At 42.1% G+C, this 25,011-nt stretch overlaps 1 pseudogene; it reads right to left on the reverse strand.

Moving 5' to 3' along the window:
- Positions 1-19,130, reverse strand: part of LOC118839118 — a 45,194-nt pseudogene extending 26,064 nt beyond the window's left edge.
- Between the last annotated feature and the right edge of the window lie 5,881 nt (positions 19,131-25,011).

Genomic DNA, 25,011 nt, shown 5'->3' on the forward strand with positions numbered 1-25,011 from the left:
AATAGCCATTCAAAAATTAAAAAAAAAAAAAAAAAAAAAAAAGGCACTTCATAGCCTTAGCATCCTGAAAGAGAACAGCAAAAAATCCTGCTCTGATTACCATTACATAATCCACCTCTTCCAGAATCCTTGGCCTTACAATCTAAATTAAATGGCCATGGATCTTGCAACAAATAGAGGCATTATACACTGCAATCACATTCAGGGAATTACAACATAACAAAACATATCATTCAGTATCACACCCCAAAATACTTGTTTATAATACAAACACCATCCACCCCAAGGTCACAGAAAGTTACAATCTCTTTAGTCAATACTGAGTATCCAAGTAAAGTCCTTCTTGAGGATATGTTCTTCTCCCCACATTAACATTGCAGGCTTCCTCCGGCACCCTCAGGTATGCATACTTTAGTTAGCAAAGTCCCAACACAAACAAAAAAAATCCAAATCAAGTTCTCTTGGGGATGTGTCCTTCTCCCCACATTGCTCCGGCACTCCACTTCCAAGTCCTGAGGGCAGTTGGGCAACAAAGCTAACCAGGTGGGGTCTTTGGGTGCCCATGACACTTCCCCCTACCCACCATAGACAACTTCACCCTCCACCTGAGTCCTAAACCATCCCAGGAGAAGGCAGAAAAAAAGCACACTCAGTGCCTTGCTGCAAAGTTTCCATCTTGCCCTGGGGCTGAACTCCAAGTTCCTGGGTTCCTGGTCATCCAGCTTCCGGTGGCCATTCCTGGCTTCTGCCTGAATTCCTGCCTGTGTAGGCAGCTCACTGCTCTCACGTTTCCAAAGTTCTCAGGCAGGCAGTTCTCCACTCTGGCTGGGTCAGAATGTCAGCAGCCATCTGCTTCTCACCAACTGCTCCTACTGAGTCTGACGAATAGGGTGGGATCGTGGGGTATAAAATCTCTATTTAGAAGCAGAAGGACTTTAGAGGAAGAGATGAATATCCCAGGATGGGAGGATTCATCTCATTCCTCCCTAGCAAAAGAATGGGGTAAAGGAGCTGGACTCTGTGAAAGCTGGGAACCAAGGCTACAGAGGGAAGACCCTAGGGATTTTGAAAAATGTATGCAAGAGATTAAAATCGAGCCGGGGAAGAATTGTCGGCACCACAATCTAGGCAAAACTGGATAGTGTTATCAGCCTATTGGCTGATATATGAAAGATTGAAACTAAGAGAAAGAAATGGGGATACTCCTATGCCACAGCAAGATGGGGAATCTCAGGTGGCAGGAGAAGAAGTTATTGCTCAGTAGTCTACTGACTCCAGTGAGAATTTTGCCGTTAATGTGGCTAGGAGAAACAGGAGGCCAAAGAGTTCAAGAGTGCATCTCAAGTCAGCCCAAGTTATGTCTGACTGCCAGCTTTGTCCTTGCCATGGCAGCAGGCGAACGGAGTCAGGAGAAAATGAGACAATGTCAAGGGCTGAGGCATGAAATGGTATTATGGTGCATGATGTTCCTCACACAGAGAATGAGAGATTGTTAAATACTCAGAGAGAAGTGTGTCCCATGTTGCGAAGGAGGAGGGAAACCCAAGATGATAATTCAGTTACGAGGGAAGTTTTGGAGAAGTTTTCACAGCAAGAAATCACAGACATTTTGAATAGATTCACCCAAAGAATGGGAGAATCATTCTTGGATAGTAAGAATAAGTGATCAAGGGGCCACAGGAGTATCTGTTGATTATGTAGATTGTATGAGATTCCTAGGTATCAGCGAGGATCCTTTGGTTCAGCAAGCTTTTAGGGATTATCATCAGCAAGGAGATGGCAACAGTATGACTAGTCTGTTAGCTTTAGTAGCTGAGGGACGTAATAAAAAAAATATCCTGTTGATTCTATGTGGCCCACTGGGAATAAACCTTGGTGTTCACTTAGAGACTGTATCAGCAAGTTAAAAGAGGAGGTAATGAAAACTGCTATTACAACAGGAATCATGGATACATACTATGATGCTCCCTTGGGAATCTTTCATAGAAATTTAATAGTTAAGACAGCTCCTACTGCTTATAAAAACCTGATGTTAACACTGCTACTTGGGAAGTAGGGAAACCTCTTTCAGAGGTGATAGATAAGATTTCATAGGTAAATGACTTAGGAGACTGGAGAAGAGATAGATCTCGAGAGAGGAGAGTGAATAACCAGCAGATTCAGCATCAAAATAAAATGACAAGAAAAGAAATGTTTTCTGCTCTATTGAGAGCAGGGGTAGATTTTGAAATGATAGATGGTATTCCAACCAATGAACTGTACAGAATGTACCAAGAGATAAGGGAGTTTGATACCAGACTCTGCAAATTGCCTGTGTAATGGAAGGGAAAGATCTTGGGGCCGAATGTAATGCCAATCAGTAAGTGAAAGATCTTTGCTGTCCATTGAATAGTCCTCAGATGGGGCCAACAAAGGCAGGCCTGATTAGGGACAGGCCCACACTCTTTCACTAATTAGATGTGAGGCCCCAAGCTAGTTAGCAAGTTAATTTGTTAGTTTTTGAGAGGCATGAAGCCCTTAGGGCCCTAAGGGGAGTTGCTAAGACCATAGCCAATGGCATGTACGCTGAGTTCTAGTCAATCAGATGGTGGCTAGCACTGTATAAAAAGACAGCCCCAAAGCGGGAGCACTGGAGAGTGGAAAGATTCAGAAGCAGACATCACAAAGACATTGAGGCAGCAGACACAAAGGAGAGCCAGCATCAAGACTGCAAAGTGGATAGTGCTGAACAAGACAGAGTTCCCGAGATTAAGGAACTTGGAGTCAGCAGAGCTGCAGGAGAGAGTGCTAAGTGGAGAGTTAGGATTCATGGGTGATCTTTTATAGGACGGCCCTAGCAGCAGGGGGAGGCTACAGTATGGCTTGGTTCCTTGCTATATTATTTTGTTATAATTTCATTGTTACTATAGTGAGATGAGCTTACCAGTTATGTAATATTATCACTACTATATCAAATAGGGGGCATTGGTCCTTGGATTTGATACTCTGTAGTCTAAATAAATGTTATACTTCCTCTGCCTTCTACCTAGGAAGTTCCTTATACTTCGTGATTCCAAACCACTCAGGCATGTCCATGGCCCTCTTTGAGATAATGAATTTTGCCTTACTGCTATACCTACTCCAGGATTAAAGTCACCCAGAACTATAACCTTGTCTTCTTTTGGACAACTGATGATAAGGGTCTCCAGGTCTTCATAAAGTTTTTGTTTGACCTCATCAGGTTTATCATGGTAGATGAATACCCAGTGATGATGATGGCATGACATTTTCCTGCAAGTGGCAATCATATTGTCATGAACCTGTCATTCATTCCTTTTGGTATTCACTCCTTTGGGTAGGTATACAAGCTTGTTGACTAGATTGGTTTTGATTTCATAACCTACGCCAGCTTCATCATGGCACTCCCCTTCACTGCAGCCACTCCAGAAAACCATGTACGCAGAGGGGTGGAGCCAAGATCCACCAAGTCCCTGTGAAAGCAGAGACTTACTGGAGCTCTCTTACAAATTCTGTTAGCTATCTCTAAAAAAGCAGATTTGAGAGAGTTAGAAGTCACTAGTGGAAAGAGTGTGGCAAATTTCCAAGCCAGGAGAGCCCACAGGGTCAACAGGATGGATTTGTGGGCTGGGAGAGCACTTGGCATGCAGAACTTCACCAAACCACACCAGAACAGGAGCAGCTGCAGAACCCAGACAGCAAACCTAGCTGGGAGAGCGCAGGACCCACACAACTTGTGTCGATCCCCAGGCCTCTCAGCCCAGGACAGGAGTCTGTCAGAGCTACAAGAGATGGCAGCACAGTACCTGCGGCATGAGAGCAACTACTCCTGAAGTTTGCAGCATACAGTCTAGAGGGTTGAAACTCACCTTCTTGAACTTCTGGGAGCCATGATGATCAGGTAAAAGAGTTCTCATCCCTCCCTTCCTCACCCAGATAACACTCCCTTGGGAGAAATCCTAAAATAGAGGAGGCAGAAGAGGAGCTTCAGTAGACAAACAGTTGAACTTACTGAGCCCCAGAGGGGTGGAGCAAGCAAGCATCAATACCAGCAACCCAGAGGTGCTTTTGCACAGCGAGGGGAAGTGTCAGACACCAGTGTAGACTACTGCTGAGACCACTCATGGTATAGCACAGCCCTAGGGGAAGAGAAAACTTCCAGCAGCCAGACCACCCTGACCCCACAACTCATAAAACCAGAGGCCACAGCACACTAAACTAGTAACCAAGCCCACAGTTCCCAGCACAAGAAGATTGGGACAGAGACCCCCAGGCCCAGAAGCAGAGATCCACTTTAAAAGCCAGGAAAAAACAAACATCATGAAGAAACAATCCAGAAAACCAAGGACTATTAATTCTTCTTATGGAAACAGGGAAGATCAAAATACCAATTCAGAAGAGGACAGCATTGACATTATACCCACATCTAGAAACTCAAAAGGGAATGTAAACTGGTCTCAAGCCCAAAAAGCATTCCTGTAAGAACTTAAGGAGGACTTTAAAAAAACAAATTAGAGAGGTAAAAGAAAAAAAATGGAAACAAAATTCACTAATGAGAACAAAGCTTTAAAAAAGTAAAATTGGCAAAATGGTTAAGGAGGTTCAGAATCTAATTGGAAAGAAAGACTCCTTGAAAAGTAAAATGAACCAAATAGAAAAGGAAGCTCAGAAGCTAAATGAAGAGAACAATTTGTTAAAAAAGTAGAATTGGGCAATTAGAAGCTAATAACTCTATTTGGCACCAAGAATCAGTCAAACAAAATCTAAAGAATGAAAAAATAGAAGAAAACATGAAATATCTGATTGGAAAAACAAGTGACTTCAAAAATAGATCCAGGACAGATAATGTAAGAATTATTGGTCTACTGGAAAACCATGATGAAAAAAAGAGCCTGGAGAGTATCTTCCAAGAAATCATGAAGGATAACAGCCTCAAGGTCCTAAAACCAGAGGGTAAAATAGTCATGAAAAGAATTCACCGGTCACACCCTAAAAGAGATCACAAACTGAAAACTCCAACAAATACTGTAGCCAAATTGGAGAATTATCAGGTCATAGGGAAAAAACATCAAGCAGCCAGAAAGAAACAATTCAAATATTGCAGAACTACAGTCAGGATCATGAAGGATCTTGCAGCTTCTACATTAAAAGACAAGAGGAATTGGAAAATGATATTCCAAAAGGCAAAGGAACTTGGACTACTTCCTGATGAAAAGGCCAGAACTCAATGGAAAATCTGATTTTCAAATACAAAACTCAAGAGGGAAATAAAAGGAAAATGGGAAAAAAACTTTTGTCATTCAATAAAGTAAAATTGTTTATATCCTTATATAGGATTATATTGGTTTATATATGGTGTGTGTGTGTGTATATGTATATTCACACACATACACATATGTATATATATGTGTATATTGAAAATGGTACAGTTATTAAGACAATTAAAAGGGATATACATAGACTGAGGGTTTCAGTATAAAGTAACTGATATGATAATAAAAAACATAATTAAGGGTTGTAAAGGGATTGTTCTGGGAGAAGAGGTAAGGAGGAGGTAGAAATACACATGAAGAGGCACAAAAACATAACATAGTAGAAGGAAAGAAGGGAGGGAGAAGACCAGTATTTGAGCTTTACTCTCACTGGATTTGGTTCAAGGAGGGAATAACATACTCTGATAAGTACAGAAATCAAACTTGTCCTACAGGAAGTAGGAGGGGAAAGGGGAAAGAAAAGGGGTGGGGGGATGGTCGGAAGGGAGGAAAGAAGTAGCAAAGGGAAAAGGGTAAGATAAGGGAGGGGAGTCAACAGGAAAGGAAACCTGAGGAAGGCAGTGGTCAAAAGCAAAACTCTTTTGAGGAGTGGAAGGGAAAAGGGAGAAATAAAAGCATAAAAAGGTGGATAAAATAGGATGGAGAAAAAGACACAGAGAGTATCCATAACTGTGAATGTGAATGGGATGAACTTTCCCATAAAACCGAGTCAGATAGCAGAATGGATTAAAAACCATAATCCTACAATATGTTTTTTTACCAGAAACACATTTGAAACAGGGGGATACACACAGAGTAAAGGTAAAAGGCTAGGATAGAATGTATTATGCTTCAGCTGAAGTAAAAAAAAAAGCAGGGGTGACAATCCTAATCTCAGACAAAGCAAAAGCAAAGATAGATCTAATTAAAAGAGATGAGGAAGGAAACTATATCCTGCTAAAAGACACCATAGACAACGAAGCAATATCATTATATGCAACAAGTGGCATAGCATGCAAATTCTTAGAGAAGAAGTTAAGGGAGTTACAGGAAGAGATAGAGAGCAAAACTATATTAGTGGGGAACCTCAACCTTCCTCTCTCTGAACTTGATAAATCTAACCTCAAAATAAATAAGAAAGAAGTTAAGGAGGTGAATAGGATTTCAGTAAAGGAAGATATGATAGACCTATGGAGAAAACTGAATTGGGATAAAAAAGAATATACTTTTTTCTCAGTGGTACATGTCACATACTAAAAAACTGACAATGTATTAGGGCATAAAAACCTCACAATCCAGTGCAGAAAGGCAAAAGTAGTCAAAGCATCCTTCTCATGATAAACTAAAAACTAATTGGAAACTAAATAATCTAATCCTAAAGAATGAGTGGGCCAAAGAACAAATCATAGAAACAATTAATAATTTCATTCAAGAGAATGACAATAATGAGACAACATACCAAAACCTATGGATGCAGAAAAAGCAGTTCTTAGGAGAACTTTTATATCTCTAAATGCTTACATGAATAAAATAGAGAAAAAGGAGACCAATTAATTGGGCATGCAGCTGAAAAAGGTAAAAAAGAACAAATTGAAAATCCCCAATTAAATACCAGATTAGAAATACTGAAAATCAAAGGCGGGATTAATAAAATTGAAATCAAGAAAACTATTAAATTAATAAATAAAACTAAGACCTGATTTTATGGAAAAAAAAAACCAATAAAATTGATAAACCTTTGGTCAATTTGATTAAAAAAAAAAGAAAACCAAATTACCAGTATCAAAAATAAAAAGGGAGAATTCACCTCCAATGAAGAAGAAATTAAAACAATAATTGGGAACTATTTTGCCCAACTGAATGCCCATAAATTTGACAATCTTAGGAAAATGGATGAATATTTACAAAAATATAAATTCCCCTGGTTAAAAGAAGAGGAAGAAAAATACCTAAATAACTGGCTTCTCAGAAAAAGAAATTGACCATCCATCAATGAACTCCCTAGGAAAAAATCTCCAGGGCCAGAAGGTTTTACATTTGAATTCTATCAAACATTTAAAGAACAATTAATTCCCATACTTTATAGACTATTTGGGAAAATAGGTGAAGAAGTCCTGCCAAATTCTTTTCATGACACAAATACAGTACTAATAACCAAACCAGGAAGAGTCAAAACAGAGAAAGAAAATTATAGACTAATTTCCCTAATGAATATTGATGCAAAAATTTTAAATAAAATATCAGGAAAAAGATTGCAGCAACTTATCATGAGAATAATACACTATGATGAAGTAGGATTTATTCCAGTTATGCAAGGCTTGTTCAATATAAGAAACTATCATCATAATTATGTCAACAACAAAACTAGCAGAAACCATATGCTCATCTCAATAGATGCAGAAAAACCCTTTGACAAAATACAACAATTCCTATTAAAAACACTAGAAAGCATAGGAATATACGGAGCCTTCCTTAAAATTATAAATAGCATTTACCTAAAATCATCAGCAAGCATTATATGTAATGGGGTTAAGTTAGATGCATTCCCAATAAGATCAGGGGTGAAACAAGGATGTCCATTATCACCACTGTTATTCAGTTTGGTACTAGAAATGTTAGCTGTAGCAATAAGAGCAGAAAAAGAAATGGAAGGAATTAGAGTAGGCAAAGAATAAACTAAATTACCACTTTTTGCAGACAATATGATGATTTACTGTGAAAATCCTAGAGAATCAAGTAAAAAACTACTTGAAATAATAAACAACTTTAGCAAAGTTGCAGGATATAAAATAAACCCACATAAATCCTTGGCATTCTTATACATTAATAACAAAGTCCAACAGCAAAAGATAGAAAGAGAAACTCCATTTAAAGTTACTGTAGACACCATAAAATATTTGGGAGTCTAGCTGCCAAGACAAACCCAGGGCCTATATGAACAAAATTATGAAACACTTTTCACACAAACCAAGTCAGATCTAAATAAATAGAAAAACATCAGTTGCTCGTGGTTAGGCCAAGCTAATATAACGAAAATGACAATTTAACCTAAATTTACTTATTCAGTGCCATACCAAATGAACTACCAAAAAATTATTTTACAGAGCTGGATAAAATCATAACAAAATTCATCTGGAAGAACAAGAGGTCCAGAATATGAAGAGAATTAATGAAAAGAAATGCTTGGGAAGGTGGCCTAGCTATACTAGATATTAAACTGTACTATAAAACAGCAGTCATCAAAACTACCTGGTACTGGCTAAGAAACAGAGTCATGGATCAGTGGAATAGGTTAGGTACACAAGACGGAGAAGTCAATGACTATAGCAATCTACTCTTTGATAAACCCAAAGAATCTAACTTCTGGATTAAGAATTCACTATTTCACAAAAACTGCTGGGAAAACTGGAAAATGATATGACAAAGAGATTGAAAAGGGGAAAATGACCTATTTAGGACAAGGTGTGTGGGATACAAGATTGTGAAAGCTTCCCTATGAATAAATCAGGCACGGTAATACTCAAATAGTACAAATTTAGTTAGGATGTAGACCTCACTAAGCCTAAGTTTCGTTTTCCTGTAAATCATATGATTTCAGGGAAATTGGGTGGTCTCCCCCTCTCCCCCTCCCCTAGCCTACTCACATGCTGTCATCTTAACACTGAAATTCCCCTATAAGGTAATTCTGTAGTTTCTATGGTACTATTGGGTAAACTTATTCTGGGATAGATTGTGAGGCCACCTGTCCCAGCAAATAGGGACAGGGGCCCAGCCTCTGGAGGTGGGATATCTTAGAATTGTTTGTACAAGGTTATATATCCCCTTGCCTGCCTTCTCTTCCTTACCTCTCTTCACTACCATCTCCCCCGAGATAGTGTTTGATGCCCAATTCTCACGAGACTTGATCAAATAAATCTTCTGTTTTGTTTCTACCTTGACAAATCTGAGACACCTCTGTTTTTTTATTTGAGCCGGTGTTCTTTTGTCCCACACAGTTGGTGGCTCGGTCCATGATCCCCTCGACCGGGAGAGTTCTCCTCACCGGGGAGCAGGATCTAGCGCGCACCACAAAGATTTATTGGGGGTTCCTGCTCCTGGTGTGGGGCTCCTCCCCGTTGGGGGAAAATCCTGAAGAGAGGGACTCAGAGGAACAGAAGCTGTGCTAGGCTCCGACATTCCAAAAGTAAGGGGAAAGAGAAAAAGTCCGGCTGGCCGGTGTGGTGTGTGTTGAAGTCATAAACGAGTACGGGTACTCTCCGAAGGTTAGCATTTGGAGGTTGGGAGGTTAGTCTGTTGAGTCTGGGATGCGGGGAGTGCGGTGATGCCTCTGGACCAAATTAGGGTAGGATACAACCTCATCGCAAGGACGCTCTCGAGGACGTTTCGAGGGGGACTTCTTGGGAGCGGGTGACCCTCCCACTCAGTTCGGCTAAGTTCTTCTGAACTTGGAGGGTGCGGTGACGGCCCTCGTAAATTATGGGGAAAAAGAAACAATCTGAATCTGTGCAGTTAGAGCACAAGTGTGAGGTAACTTTACGCAATCGATTGCAAAATTGGAATGAACAACAAAAGTAGAAAGGAAAATGGCCATAGACAAGAGTTCTTAAAACATTTGACCTAGGTGGGTGGAATGGATTTTTCCTGGGCTTTTGAGGAAAGGTCTCCCAGGGAAAGCGAAAAAGCTTTTGGATTTCTGTATCTTTGTGTCTGTATCTGTCTGTATCTGCGCTTCTGTGTGTGTGTAATCTGACACCCTGTAATGTCCACTATCTGGCTTTTTCTCCCTCCCTGACTCCAGTCTCTTCAGAGGAGTGGGAGGGCGGGGGAGAGAGAAAGAGAAAGAAAAATGTTTTCTTGCTTAAGTTATGTGATGGAAAAGGCAAGGTAAAGAGGAGTGTCAGGTCAGAATTAGAAAGAAATAAGGTATGTGCAGTTTTACAGGGGCTTTCATCAAAGTCCACCAGAAAGGAAAGGCAAGAAAGTTTAACCATATAGGGAAAAGACATGTGAAGGAAGTTTAAGAAAGGCATAATCTATTTGCACAAATAGTGTGAATAGAGGTTTTGAGAGTGCAAGGTGGAAACTTTGGGGAAGTTGTTTTTAAAAAAAAATGATATATATGCTCTTTCTGTCTCCCTCCATCCCAGATCTGGCCAATTTGGAATGTGGAGAGATAAGAAAGAAAGTGGGAACTCTTCCCTTAAATTTAAGTAAAATGTGTTACTTCTAATTTGATGCTTGGAATTTATTATGCTATTTGGTACTAAGGCAAATTCGGAAAATGCATAGATGTGAAAAAGAGACACTTTGAATTCCCTAGTATGAGGAGAAAAGGAAAAATCTAGAATGTGTACTACGATGCATTGTAATTATGGTTTCCCAATTTTCAGAATTACGAACTTTAAGTGATGATCCTACAAATAGAATTGGAAAATATTTAATAACATAAAGGTATTAAATAAATCTATAGTTAGTAAGTACTTTTTTTACATACAACTACAGAGATCCTTATGTACAATTTAGTGACCCTCATTCCTATTTGAATTTGAGAGAAAAAAAAAAGGTGGCTTAAAGCTTCCAAAATAGAGAAATATGACCAGAGAATGAGAGCCAATCTGAACATATTTTACCCAAAAGACTGTTGCTTATTACATTCCTGAGAAACAAAAATGCTTCCTAGAATAGGAATTAGCTCAATAGATATAGATATTTCTAACTTGTTGTGATTTTTCTAAGTTTGTTACTTGAAAAGTTTAAAAAGTGATTTGACTGCGGATATACAATAGAGAGTTGGCTCCTTTTCAAAAATAATTACCCCACTGACAACAGCCCTGGACCCCTGGGCACCCTAAAGCCCACACTTCTAGGCTATTGCCCCCACACCACTGGAACCTGGAATTTTTGCTCCTAGTCTCCAAACTATTAGAAAGTAAGGATCTCTCAGGGACCCTCCTAAATGACTCCTTAGACCTTTAATTCAGGTGCTGGACTCTGCAGCTTCCCAGCACCTTCCCCCCAATTCGCGGCCCCCCTTCAGTCCACAGCTAGGCTCTGCAACTATGGGGAGAGAAGAAAAGCCTCTATGCTTGGTAAGCCTAAAATATGCAATGATTTGGGAATGCAATTAACGTCATCTGCAAGTCTTTCTATTTGCACTATTAGTGTGCTTCTAAATTGTAGTAAAATGTCCTATATTGCAAAACTTAAGTAACCGAAGACAGTGTTAGACAAAGCAATTATTAATCTGAATTTTGTTGCAGAAAAGAAGACAAAAAAATGATATGAAAACAATTGTGTAAAACAGGTTAAGTTACTTTCTCAGCCTTAATTGCCATTTAGAAGACCAGGTATTTTCTACTTTACCTGTAGTTAATGGAAGGTCACAGCTAAAACGATTCAGCCAGCACTTACCTGTAAGATTGTTAACTAGGTTATTTGGGATTACTGTTTTAATGTTAAAGACCAAGACAGTTCTGAAGAGATAAAAGAAATTATGTCCATCCATCCTTTGGGCTAGATTGTGGGTGGGTTCTATTAAATCTTATATGGATATTAATTAGGGTAAAGATATTGATTGTTGTGAGTTATTATTGTTGCTGTTCAATTAATCATCAACCCCTCGGCCTGGAAGGGAGGCTGACTATACCTTGTTGACAACGCTTCAAATTTCTTAGGCTTCCTTTTTACCTGGGGCAAAAAGAAGTAGTTAAAATACTGGCCCAGCACATTTTACCCTGATCTAATTATAATAGGTGATTGCAAACTATTTGTAATGTGAATGGAACTTAGAAATGCATATTTGAATAATTTTCTAGAAAAGTGCATATTGTTATTTGGCATTGAGAAATTTATTAAATATATAGCCCCAGGAAAATTCTATTTACTGTAGTTTACTGTTCAGTAAGAGGATGGTGGTGGAGTCCATTCCCAGGGATATTACAAAGATCGCATGATTGTAAAGGTGCTTGGCACAGTGCTTGGCGTAGAATAAATGCTATTTGAATGTACACTGTTTTAAGTTAAGAATAATTGCTTCATATTTATTAACCTTATGTGGATTTTCTTCACTGTGAAGTTTTGGTGATGAGATGAATGATTCTCTGTATCAGGCAGTTCGGGGCCATATCTGACTGAGGTAAAGCCACCACAATGGAAATTAATTGGTTTTGGTTTTCAAGTTTAAATAGATGATAATTGTTTATGATATTGTTACATGTCTAAAATTCTTCTTATTGCATAACTTGGTAAGCAGCTGTATCATCTGTGTTGTTAGAGAAGCAATTTCTTTTACAATCTAAATGTTATTAGGTTAAGAATTGTAATTTAAGAAATCTTCAATTACCAGATTTTGTCTTTAATTGTTTTGCTATCATTTGGGAAATTTGTGAGATCATTAATTAAGCTGTTGATGTTATTGCTTAGAGATAGTATTTACCAGAGTACGTTTAGTTTTGGTTTTCTTCTAAATTATGTGGAAAAGGTTTGGTGATCAAAATTTGGGAATTGTTTAGCACTTAAGAATTAATATCAGGATAAATTATGAGCTGTTTCTGAGAAGGAGAGATTAAAAAAAAGGGGGGGTTTGTAAAATCCTTTGTATGATTTTTAGAAAGCCTCAACCTTGAATAAGTGTGCTCAGAGAAACAGCAAAAGATAGCAAACAGACCCAAGGTTTTTCTATTTACCCCTTCTTGGGGTCCATGTTACTTCTCCTTATTTTGTAAAATTGCCAAGGCACCTGGAAAACTATCTGCATGGGCAAGGTCATCAGCCCCAGACAAAGAACTTCTTTGAGTTTTGTAGGTCCTAAACACTGAACTTAGCTTGCTGAGAAATTAAAAGTTTATGTACTATAGATAGAAAGGATTCTAATATTTGGCTTTTACAACAGGACAAGTTTAAAGTGGAGAACGAGAATGTTTAATTAAATCCCTTATGTATGTGAGTCCTGGTAAATCTTTACTGCTTATTGCAGCTCTGTATCTGACTTTAAGCTGTGACTGCTGGGACTTGCTGTTTAAGGTTAAAAGGTACTTGGGACTATAACTACTTTTGTTTTGAGTTTGAATCTGGGATAGTTGTCTACATTACATCAGCATCTGATAGAAATGCCACAAGCTACTCAGAAAGAATGTGATCCATACTGTTAATGGTGGAGATCTGCATTTGGGACAAAAGCTGAGGGGACAATCGTAGCCTCAGTCTAGGATGGGATCCTCCTGGCCTCAGTTTCCCCCTGTGTTCCTTTGCAAAGGAAGTTTCCCACCTATTTCTGAGTGTAGCAATGTGGTGGCAGAGATGCTACATAATTGAAGAATCAAAACTATATCTGGATTATAAACAGAGCCAAGGATGTTTTATCCTGTCATATTTGACATATCACATGTCCCTGCCTTTTTTCCTTCTACAGCAAATTTCTGTGATCAGAGCAAGTAGTCAGTAAAAGATATGAGCTCTTTTTGTGTTATCTTACTGGGCAATCTAATATTATTTTATTTAGAACTAGGGCAGGTACAGAAATTTAAACAAACTGCTTAAGGCTCACTTTAAGATGTTCCCTTTGTCTAAAAGGAATCTAAGAGCAGTATTACTTTCCTACGATCACACTCTTACTGCTATCAATGTGAGATTCTATTACAACACCTTTTTGACTAAGAAACTTTGTAATATTTAGGAATTCTGCTAACTAGAAACTTTGTTTGTTATGATGCTTTGGAATTAGTGTTACATATGGACTTTTGCACCAACTTAGTAAAGCTTTATGAAGAAGAGTAGAAATGCATACGAGCCACTTAGAACTCCCTTTGTAAATGTTCCCTAAGCAATGTGAGAATGTTATTTTGTTATTTGATTAATATCATGCATGCTTAAAATTTTGGGGAAATTAATGACGAGTCATGTAAGGTATGGGAATTTGGGTCCTGATGTGAATTTCTTCAACATGGCAATTGGCCAAGGTTTCAATTTTGAACTTGTAAAGATGATCAGGGTATCATTATTAGAAATGGTAACTTGACAAGGGGGTGGCATTGGGAGTCCTTGCCCAAACAAGAGGGGGACAGAGAAAGCCGGTAGCCTTCCTCTCAAAGATTTTGGATCCCGTTGTGCAGGGGTGGCCCACCTGTATTCAATCTGTTGCAGCCACTGCCATGCTGGTGGGAGCCTCATTGTGAGTGTCCCACATCAGGTCCGAACCATCCTTAACCAGCGAGCAGGGAATATCTATACTGATTCTAAATATGCTTGGGGTGTGGTTCATGTCTTTGGGAAAATATGGGAGGAAAGGGGGATGAGAAATAGTAGAGGAAAAGACCTAGCCCACGTTGCCTTGGTCTCTCAGGTGTTAGAATTAGTATTATTACCAGGAAATATATCAATAATCCATGTGAATGGTCATCAATCTGGGCAGTCCTTCGAGGTTAGGGGTAACCGCCTTGCAGATGAGGAAGCACAGAAAATAGGAGCTATAGAATCTGAACTACCCGACCATTTGCTGGTACTAATTCCCTCTTTTCCTCCGAGTCTTCCTTCCCCAACCTTTACTACAGAAGAACACAAGAAGGTGTCATCTTTAGGGGCCGAGGAGCAGGAAGGCTGATGGTATCTCCCAGATGGAAGAGAGGTACTGACCGAATCAGGTATGAGGCAGGTCCTTCAACATTTACACCAGGGTGGTCACTGGGATGTCCAGAGCCTGTGTGATGCTGTTCTCACGCAGTATGTGTCAACCGGCCTTTACACCCTAGCAAGACAATTGGTACAGGGCTGCCTTGTTTGTCGAAGGACAAACAGGACTGCTTTGCGCCAAACCCCGATCGGTGGAAGGCCACCAGGTCTTCGGCCGTTTCAGAGCATACAGGTGGACTTTACTGAGCTGCCCCCCATAGACCGTCTCAAATACCTGCTGGTCGTAGTGGACCATCTGACATCTTGGGTGGAGGCTTTTCCCTTGCCCCGGGCTACTGCCCCTATGGTATGTAAGATTTTGTTGGAACAAATAATCCCATGGTATGGAATGGTGGAACGAATTGACTCGGACCAGGGGACTCATTTTGCAGGTAAGATCCTGCAGCTCCTTATGCAAGCCTTGGATATTACATGGGAGTTTCATACTCCTTGGCATCCTCCCTCATCAGGCAAGGTAGAAAGGATGAATCGGGAGACCAAGAGACAGCTTATGAAGTTGATGTTAGAAACGCAGTTACCTTGGACTAAGTGTCTCCCCCTGGCCCTACTCAGAATATGTACTAAACCTTGAAGGGACGTGGGGTTGTCTCCTTGTGAACTCCTATTTGGTCACCCTTATCGAGGAAGAGGAGAAACTTGGGATCCTATATATGAACAGGAAGATAGGTTTTTTAAGGGAATATGTATCTGCCTTGGCAAAACACCTCCTTATTTTACAGACTAAGGGGTTGATCGCTCAGACCCCACCTTTAGGCTTTCCGGTGCATAAGTACCAACCAGGAGACTGGATCCTGATCCGGACGTGGAAGGAGGAAAAGCTTGCCCTGACCCGGGAGGGGCCTTTCCAAGTCCTGTTGACATCGGACACCGCAGTGTGGACCACAGAGCGAGGCTGGACCCATCACTCCCAAGTGAAGACATCTACTAAGCTGCCCGGCGAATGGACTGTTGAACCCTCGTCCCAGGGACCCATTAAAAATACATCTGGGGTGTAAGCCTCCCACTGACTGAATGCATGAACCCTGAACCCCTACTTGATCCATAAGATTGCTAATAGCTATAAGTGGAGCTGTGCTCCTTCCAATTTGCCTCCCGTGTATGCTGCAATTGATTACCAGCATGATAATAAGGACTCTATCAAAGATGATTAAGTTAGAAGGTACAGCCAGTGGATCTATCAGACTGATGATCCTTAAAGGGGGGGAATGGGAACCAGTTGAGCAGGAGGACCCACCAGAGCAGACCAACGAGTTGGATCGTGCAGTTGAAGCAGTGTATACGAATTGGCGTGGGAAGCTTTCAACTATGGGATAAAAGGGGGGATTTGTGTGGGATACAAGATTGTGAAAGCTTTCCTATGAATAAATCAGGCACGGTAATACTCAAATAGTACAAATTTAGTTAGGATGTAGACCTCACTAGGCCTAAGTTTCGTTTTCCTGTAAATCATATGATTTCGGGGAAATCAGGTGGTCTCCCCCTCTCCCCCTCCCCTAGCCTACTCACATGCTGTCATCTTAACACTGAAATTCCCCTATAAGGTAATTCTGTAGTTTCTATGCTAGTATTGGGTAAACTTATTCTGGGATAGATTGTGAGGCCACCTGTCCCAGCAAATAGGGACAGGGGTCCAGCCTCTGGGGGTGGGATTTCTTAGAATTGTTTGTACAAGGTTATATATCCCCTTGCTTGCCTTCTCCCCCTTGCCTCTCTTCACTACCATCTCCACCCTGGTAGTGGGAGATGCCCAATTCTCGGGAGACTTGATCAAATAAAGCTTCTGTTTTGTTTCTACCTTGAGAAAACCAAGACACCTCTGTTTTTTTTTATTTGAGCCGGTGGTCTGTTGTCCCACACAAAGGGTATTTATAATAGTTCTTTTTGTGGTGGCAAAGAATTGGAAATTGAGGGAATGCTCATTAATTGGGGAATGCCTTTACAAGGTGCGGTATATGATTGCAATGGAATACTACTGTGCCATAAGAAATGACAAGCAGGACAATTTCAGAATCACCTAGAAAGACTTACAAGAATTGCTGCAGAGTAAAGTGAACAGAACCAAGAGAACATTGTACAAAGAAACAGCAATATTATACAATGAACAACACTGACTACCTTAGCTATTCTCAGTGATACCTTCATCTGAGACAACCGCAAAGGACTCATGATGAAACATGCTGTCCCCCTCCATAGAAAGAACTAATTGAGTCTGAATACAGATCTAAAGGATACCATTTTTCACTTTCTTTCTTTCTCTTGGTTCAAGGTTTCTTTTACAAAATGACAAATATAGAATGCTTTACATGATTTCATATGAATAACCTGTTTCTGATTACTCATTGCATGCAAAAGGGGTCAGAGGAAGGAGGCAGGTGAAGAAGTAGGAACTCAAAATTTAGGGATGAAAAAGTTTTTATATGAAATTGGACAAAAATTAAATATTATTTTAAAAAAGACTAATAGCCAATGGCAGCTAAGTTATCTAGAGAGCCAGGCCTGGAATCTTGAGTTCAAATTTAGCCTCAGACTAGTACTAGCTGGGAGACCCTGAGCAAGTCACTTTAGCCTGTCTGTCTCAGTTCCTTATCTGTAAAATGATCTGGGGAAGGAAATGGCAAACCACTCCAGTATCTTTGCCAAGAAAACCCCAAAGTGTGTCACAAAGAGTGAGACACGACTGAAACAACTCAAAATCAACAAATAGCCATTCCGCAATAGATAAATGGTCAAAGGATATGAACAAAGAATTGTCAAAAGAAGAACTGCCAAGTATTCCCAACCACAGGAAAAAATGCTCCAAGCCACTAATAAGAGAATTGGAAAACCAAAACAACAATGAGGCTTCATCTCATACTCTGCAAAACTCATCATAGTGACAAAAATTGGCTGCAATGTTGGAGGGGTTGTGGGAAGGTGGGCACACTGAGGCAATGTTGGGGGAGCTAGGAAATGGTAGAAGATCATGAAGCTCTGAGTTGAAATTGGGATGCAGACACTTACTAGCTATGTGACCCTGGTAAGTCATTGAACCTATTTGCCTCAGTTTCCTGAATTGTGAAATAGAGATAATAAGAACACCTCCCATATAGGGTTTTTGTGAAGATGGTGCAAAGTAGATTTGGGGAGAAGGTATGTCCCTCCATTGCGTCTTTCCCTTTGAGCCTGATGCCTCTCTGAGAAGAGCTGAGTGTCTCCATCAGTAACCCCCTTTCCCCCATTGGAAGAGAAAACTCCCAGAACTTTGAATGGTTCCCCAAACTCAGCCCTTTCCCTATATCCTCTCTAACAAGGGAAGGCCCTTCACAAATGCTAATACATTAACAGCTAAAGAAGGTGCTCTTTTCTTTGACCTGGTCCAAACAGCTCTGCTAAGGTCTGTGAACCTGTGAGTGTGACCCAGAAGCCAACTTAGCCTGTTTTCTTCGGTTGCCTTATTTTCCGGAAACACTGGATGAGAGTATGCAGGAGGCCAGTCCCCCACCCCACCCCTACCACCACCACCACCACCACCACTACCACCACCACACACACACACACACACACACACACCCATGTGCTCACAGCATTTACTTCTTTTAGCCCTCACCGCTCTCTGAGTGTGCCCTTGAGAGTCAAACCAGCTACAAGACAGCACAAGAGACAAATAAACTATTTGTGTAGCTTGGACCCTCGAGAACAAGCAGAGCATCCTATTTCCAAGGTTGGGCAGGGAGAGCTTGGCCAAAGAAGCAAGGGGGAGGGGGGAGCAGTTCTGTGGATGTGGGGGAGGGATGCTAGGCAAAGATAAAGGGATCAAAGACAAGACCCTACAGGACAGAGAGGAATGAGTGAAGTGGTCATCCTTGTGACTCAAGGATCTTGAGGGAAAACTTTAAAAAAAGGACAGGGGAGGGTAGCAATTGGGGTAAGGGGTGGAGGGTAGTTGGTACGTTGAAACAGTTCAAAACACAGAAGGAGAAATCAGGGCAGTGTTGTTACCACTATTTCAAATTTCTTGCCTGTTTTTGTAAAGAAACAATGCATAGGTGAGGTATTACTAGCCTCACAGAAAATCCTCTGGGTCTCTGGAAATGGCATCTTTGGCTGATGTTGGTCAAGTCTGAGGATAGAGTGCACTCACCTGGGCTGGGGGTCTGCAGCTCCCAGGGGCCATTCCCTCTGGCTCCAGGCTCCCTGCTTGGGCCAGGCCTTGGTCCTCTGCAGGCTGAGCTGGGGAGGCTGAAGAATCCCAGGGCAGGAGGTTGGCCTAATGGGATTTACAGAGGGTCAGGCAGAGCGCTAACCCTAACCCTTAGGGCAGAGACTCAACCTACAAGTTTGGTAGGAATTGAAGAAGATGATCCCATCCTCCTTCAGAGAACCAAGAGACAGAAGGGGCTTGGGATCCCAGGTGGGATGACACCAGTCAGAGCCTCAATGGCTCCTGAATCAGAGATCTGCCTCCAGTTGGTTCTCTGCCCTCCCTGCCTCCCCTCTCCCCAGCTAACACACTGACACATTATCTAGACAACAAACTGACTGCTTGATCTAGGGAGGAGGGAAGCTTAGGAAGGTTGGGGGTGGGGACAGCTCCGGTATGGAGCCACCAGGAAATGACCATTGGAAGCCCGAGGTAGGGAGACTAAATATAGTTTGGGATTCAGCCCCCTGGCCAGGGTTCTGAGGGCTCTGAAAGAAGAGGGGGCCTGGGGAAGGGGAGCCCAGGTAGGGTCTAGGAGGGACACATTTTAACCCAGGTCATGGCAAGGAGGTCAGGGACACTGGAGAGACAGGACTCCAGGAGGCCACTAAGCTTGGGAAAGCAAGAGTACTAACCAGGAGCCGGGGAGGACTCCTGGGACCCTCTGGTAGAGCTTAGGCCTGGAATCTCTCAAGGGAGACTACGCACAGGGAGCCAGTGCCTGGGATCTGATAAGGAACCACCACAGAAGCTAGCTAAGGGTGCAGGTAAGGAGGGCCTGGGTTCCTACATCCAAAGTGAGGTCCTCAGGGCAGGCAGAACTTTTGGTTCCTTATGTGGGGATTGTGAGGACAGGGGCCTTGGCATGAAGGAAGAACAACTCAATCTCTAACAAAAGGTTGGGGGCAGGGAGACAGGACACCTGGGTCCTGGTGGGAAGATTCCTTGGTCCCTAGGGTGTAAAGTCTGCATTTGGGGAAAAGGTGACCCAATGGTATGTCTGGGGAGGGTCACCCCGGATATTTGGGAAGTGATCGGGAGTCTAGAAAGAGTTAGGGTTGCGAGCTTGTCCAGTAGCCAGGCCTGGGAGAGAGGATCACTCCAGGCCGACCTGGAGGGCACTTACCACAAGGTCAGAGGAAGAGAAAGAGATCCCAAGGTAGGAACAGGCAGTAGGAACCAGCACATCTGTAAGGGGCTGACTCACACCTACCTGGGATCTGCACCCACAGAGTTGGCGTCCAGAAGGCAAAGAGATCTCAGGTCCAAGAGAAGGCAGAGAGATCTCAGCTGTGAGGGAGGAAGGCAGAGAAATCTCGGTTCCGAGGGAGGAAGGCAGAGAGATCTCGGTTCCGAGGGAGGAAGGCCGAGAGATCTCGATTCCGAGGGAGGAAGGTAGAAAAATCTTGGTCTGAGGGAGGAAGGCAGAGAGATCTTGGCTCCGGGGAAGGCAGAGATCATTCAGTTAGCTGTAAGGGAAGAAGGCAGCCAAATCTCAGAACAAGTTCCTGTTTTCAGCCAGCCCCCTCTGGGAAGGCCCTCCCACCTTCTGCCCAGCCTCGGAGGCCCCCAGGACGGGCCCTTTCCTCCAATCACAGGCACGGCCAGGAGCTCAGGACCCTGCCTGCCTCTCCTCCCAAGCCCAGCCCTCCGTCACATGGAATCCCTTGGCCACTGGGATGAGCCCTCTCCTGCCCTAGATCCCGCCCACGGCTCCAAACTCCACCCCAGGGCTCCTATTCCTCCAGGGCCACCACCCACCAGACTGGCCAGCTCTGAGAGCATCTCCTCCCCATCTCTATCACCTGATTCCGGATGTTAGGAGGTGGGAGGTGGAGATCAAGGAAGAGGCAACCTGGAGATTTCCAAGAGAGCGAGTGATTCACAGCAAAACCGGGCTTAGTTTCAGAATGGAGGTTGTTCACCAAATGCAGTCAGGCTGGCTGGCACATTTCTCTAATTTCAATTAGAATGGAGCTCATTTACCGGCAGACCGCGGGAGGGTAATCGGGATGTTTGACCCTCTAAGGGCAGATCCACCATTAATGCAAACAACACTTAACATTCACATTTAGGAGCTGAAAGAATAGAATTAAATGCAACTGAGTCAGAATTACCCTCTTTTCCTCCCTGAATGTGATCAGCCCACAGTGTCAGAGGAATACATGGAGAAAGTAGGTTTTATACCTGAGACAATTCTAACACAATCAACTGAACTGATGCTGTTTGACTGGAATTTTATTTCATGTATTAAGACTGTAACATTTTTATGTTCTTCTTATGCTTCAGATTTTTCTCATTTAGGGACATTGGGGAAGCCATCATACAATCATATTCTAAGTTATGCTCTCAATTTGAAAAATTGATTTCTAGAGGTATATGCAATTCTAACCTTAGAAAATGAATTTTTCTTTTGATCAGAATGCTGAGGAATTATGTGAATTAAGTTGTAATGGTGCAGTTACAATGTTAAAAAATTAGACATATTTGGCTTGAAAATGAATAATCATAATTTACTTTTTGAGAAAAGTACAAAAAGGCCTGGTTATTTCTTCATTCATGTTTTCATCCTGATTAAGGAGGCAAAACTCAAGAATTAAAAGGAGTCTATCGTCCTATGTCAAGATAGCAACACACTGAGGTGTTGATCACCCTTTAGGTCAGCAAGGGAATGGCCAGTAGATGAGGGCCACCAGGTGCAAACAGGTATGGTGAGGTGGGGCTGGCTGGGGGATGAGCAGCAAAAGCAGCAGTCTGGCTGATGCCTCCCCCAACACTGACTGACCAACAGGGAACAATAGGGCAATGAGTCAGTACTAAGTTCGGTATTCTCTCTGAAGTGCTTTGGGAACTTACCAGGTAAGGGCCTTGGGACCTTCTCCTTGGCCAAGACCACAAAATCTGAGGACCCTGGGGAAAAAGCTGCCGAAAAAGAGCGTCCAATTCTAAAGTGATGAACTTCACTGAGTAACCAAGACATCTCACAGCTGAAGGCAGAAGGGCAGAGTCAGGGGACAGGTCAGTGGAAAGGGCAGTGAGCAGAAGCCAGGAACTGTGTGTGGCCCAGGGTCCACCCTTCCTGGGGCCTGCCCCAACAGAGCTGGCTTCCAGAAGGCAGAGATATCTCAGCTCCAAAGGAAGGCAGAGTGAGCTAGAAGGCAGAGACATGCCATCTCCAGGGAAGGAGGCTTTCATCAGTTCACACAGGTCCTCCCAGATGTTTTGTAAACATCCCCTTCATCATTTCTTACAGTATAATGATACACCATCACATTCTTACACCATAACTTATTCAGCCATTCCCCACTTGATTGGTATCTCCTCCATTTCCAATTCTCTGTCACCACAAGAACAGCTGCTACAAACATTTTTGATTGTTTAGAGTTTTTCCTTTTCCTGTTATCTCCACTGAGAAAAGACCAAGTAACGCCATTGCTGGGTCAAAGGGCATGCAAAGTTACATAGCCCTTTGGGCAAACATCCAAATTTTGCTCCAGGTTGGTTGGACTAGTTTACAACTCCACCAACAGGGCATTACTGTAGCTACTTTCCCACATCCCCTCTTCCAGCATTTGGTATTTGCCTTTTCTCCCATCTTACCCTATCTCATGGAAGTGAGATGGAACCTCATTTGTTTTTCATTTACATTTCCCTAATTATTAGTGATTTAGATAATTTAGATGACCATTAATATCAGCAAGGAGATGGTGATGGCAGGACTACTGCGTTGGCGTTAGCCGTTGTGGGATGCAATAAGAGATATGCTACTGATTCTATGTGGCCCACTGAGCACAGACCCTGGTATTCACTTGGAGATTGTATCATGAGACTAAAGGAGGAGGTAAAGAAGACTGCTATCATGATAGGAACTGCAGACAAATATTACAATGATCCAATGGGACTGCTTCATAGGAATTTAATAATTAGGACAGCTCCCCCTGCTTACAAACATCTAATTTTGAATTTGTTACTTGGGGAAGTAGGGAGCCGTCTTACAACAGTGATAAATAAGATTTTACAGTTACATGACTTAGGAGACTGGGGAAGCGATAGATCTCCTGGAGAGTGAAGGGTGAATAACCAGCAAACTTGTCGCCAAAATAGAATGACAAGAAAAGAAATGTTTACTGCTCTATTGAGAGCAGGGGTAGGTTTTGAAATGATAGATGGAATTCCAACCAATGAATTGTACAGAATGTACCGAGATAAAGGACCCAATAACAGAAGAAATAGGGAAACAAGAACTGCTCCTGCAAACCCACAAGCCACTCAGAGGTAAGGTGACCTTGTGTGATTAACGGATGAAAACTTGTACATCTGGGGAAAGGCTGGGAGGACAATCCTAGTCTCTGTCTAGGATGGGATCCTCTTAGTTTAGTTTTCCCATTGTGTTTCCTTGTACATCTGGGGAAAGGCTGAGAGGACAATCTTAGTATCCATCTAGGGTGGGATCCTCTTGGCTTCCTCATTATGTTCCTTTTGAAAAGAAACATTTCCCTGAGTTTGGCTCTGATATTGGATCTTTGCATAACTGAAATCTCAACCAAACTAGAGATGATTTTATTTGAAGGATAATAGCCCATACTTGCCTGCTCTTTTTGTTCTTTGTTTTGGCTAACCTTGTTGCTAGTTCTGTCTCCTTTAGGCTTAAGCACCCTGCACTTTCCGGTGACTGCCTAAGCACGTAGCATTCTTGGAATTCCTGCCAGCTCGTTAAAGAACTGACCTCTGCAATGGGACTTTTTGGGGCAGGGACACCTCTACATCCAATTTCAGCAAGAAGAAGCTACGGAAAATGAGACCTTCACCCCTTACCCCAAGATTTTGAGCCCCAATCGTTCAAGGGGGATGGGAATGATGATAGTGTTCTATGTACTTATTTTGTGTTATCCTTGTTATGTTGTTTTATTGTTATGATATTATTGATCCTATGCAATGGATACAAGGATCTAGGGGTGGACATTTGAATTCTTAATAGTTATTTTGGGGATGACTGATTGAAGAGATTATCTTGCTGGGACCTAGGGGTGGATCACATTTGAATCATAAACCAATATTTGGGAATGTCACTGAACGATATGTTTTGCTTTATTATGAATGATATGTTTTAGTTTCCTTTGCAATTAGATCACAATGTATGTTCTAGGATACATGGCTGATTAGATTATGTATCCTAGAACAAGGGGTGGAGTGTGTTGGTAACCAAAAATGGGCTCCTTAGCACTTAGTCAACAAGTGCCCTTGACTAGTTTGGCTTTTTCCCCTGAACTGAATGCTGTTTGTATGTTGGATTGGAGTAAGCTTGTCGGCCCCTTCACCTTGCTTGCCTTGCTTAAGCTGATCGAAAGAACCTGTGCTTTCCCAGTCAACCCCTTCACCTTGCTTAAGCAGATTGAAAGAACCTGTGCTTTCCTCATCGTACCTTACATCCCTGCAGAAGCCGGATGGTTAAAAACAGCTTCCGTTGGAGCCAGAGGTTGCTACAGCTACAGCCACAGCCGAAGCTGAGGTAAGAGCTGCCGGTAGCAGAGTTGACCTACGGGAGGAAGCTAAACAAGGACTTGAGGCCAGTGGGTAATCTTTTTCCCATAGAGGGGAAGCATGTATATGATTTTGCTTTATACCATCATGCTTCTCTGTGGCCTCCTGGTTACTCTTGTGAGGCGTACTTATTGGGCCTGGAAGCTTTTGATCAATATATCAAAATGGGGATGCTGGTTCATGGGTTGGTTACTGTGGAGCCTAAATATATGCTTTGAGTCTTCTGCCTCCTACTTTGAGAGTTTCTTATATCCAGTGGTTCCGAACCTTTCAGACATATATATGATCCTCTTTGAAATTATAAACTCTGCCCTCCTAATACAGGGGGGATGGGACAGCTCTGCCACACCAGCA

Source organism: Trichosurus vulpecula, chromosome 2 (genome assembly GCF_011100635.1).
Source record: "Trichosurus vulpecula isolate mTriVul1 chromosome 2, mTriVul1.pri, whole genome shotgun sequence".
NCBI classification, from domain to species: Eukaryota; Metazoa; Chordata; class Mammalia; order Diprotodontia; family Phalangeridae; genus Trichosurus; species Trichosurus vulpecula.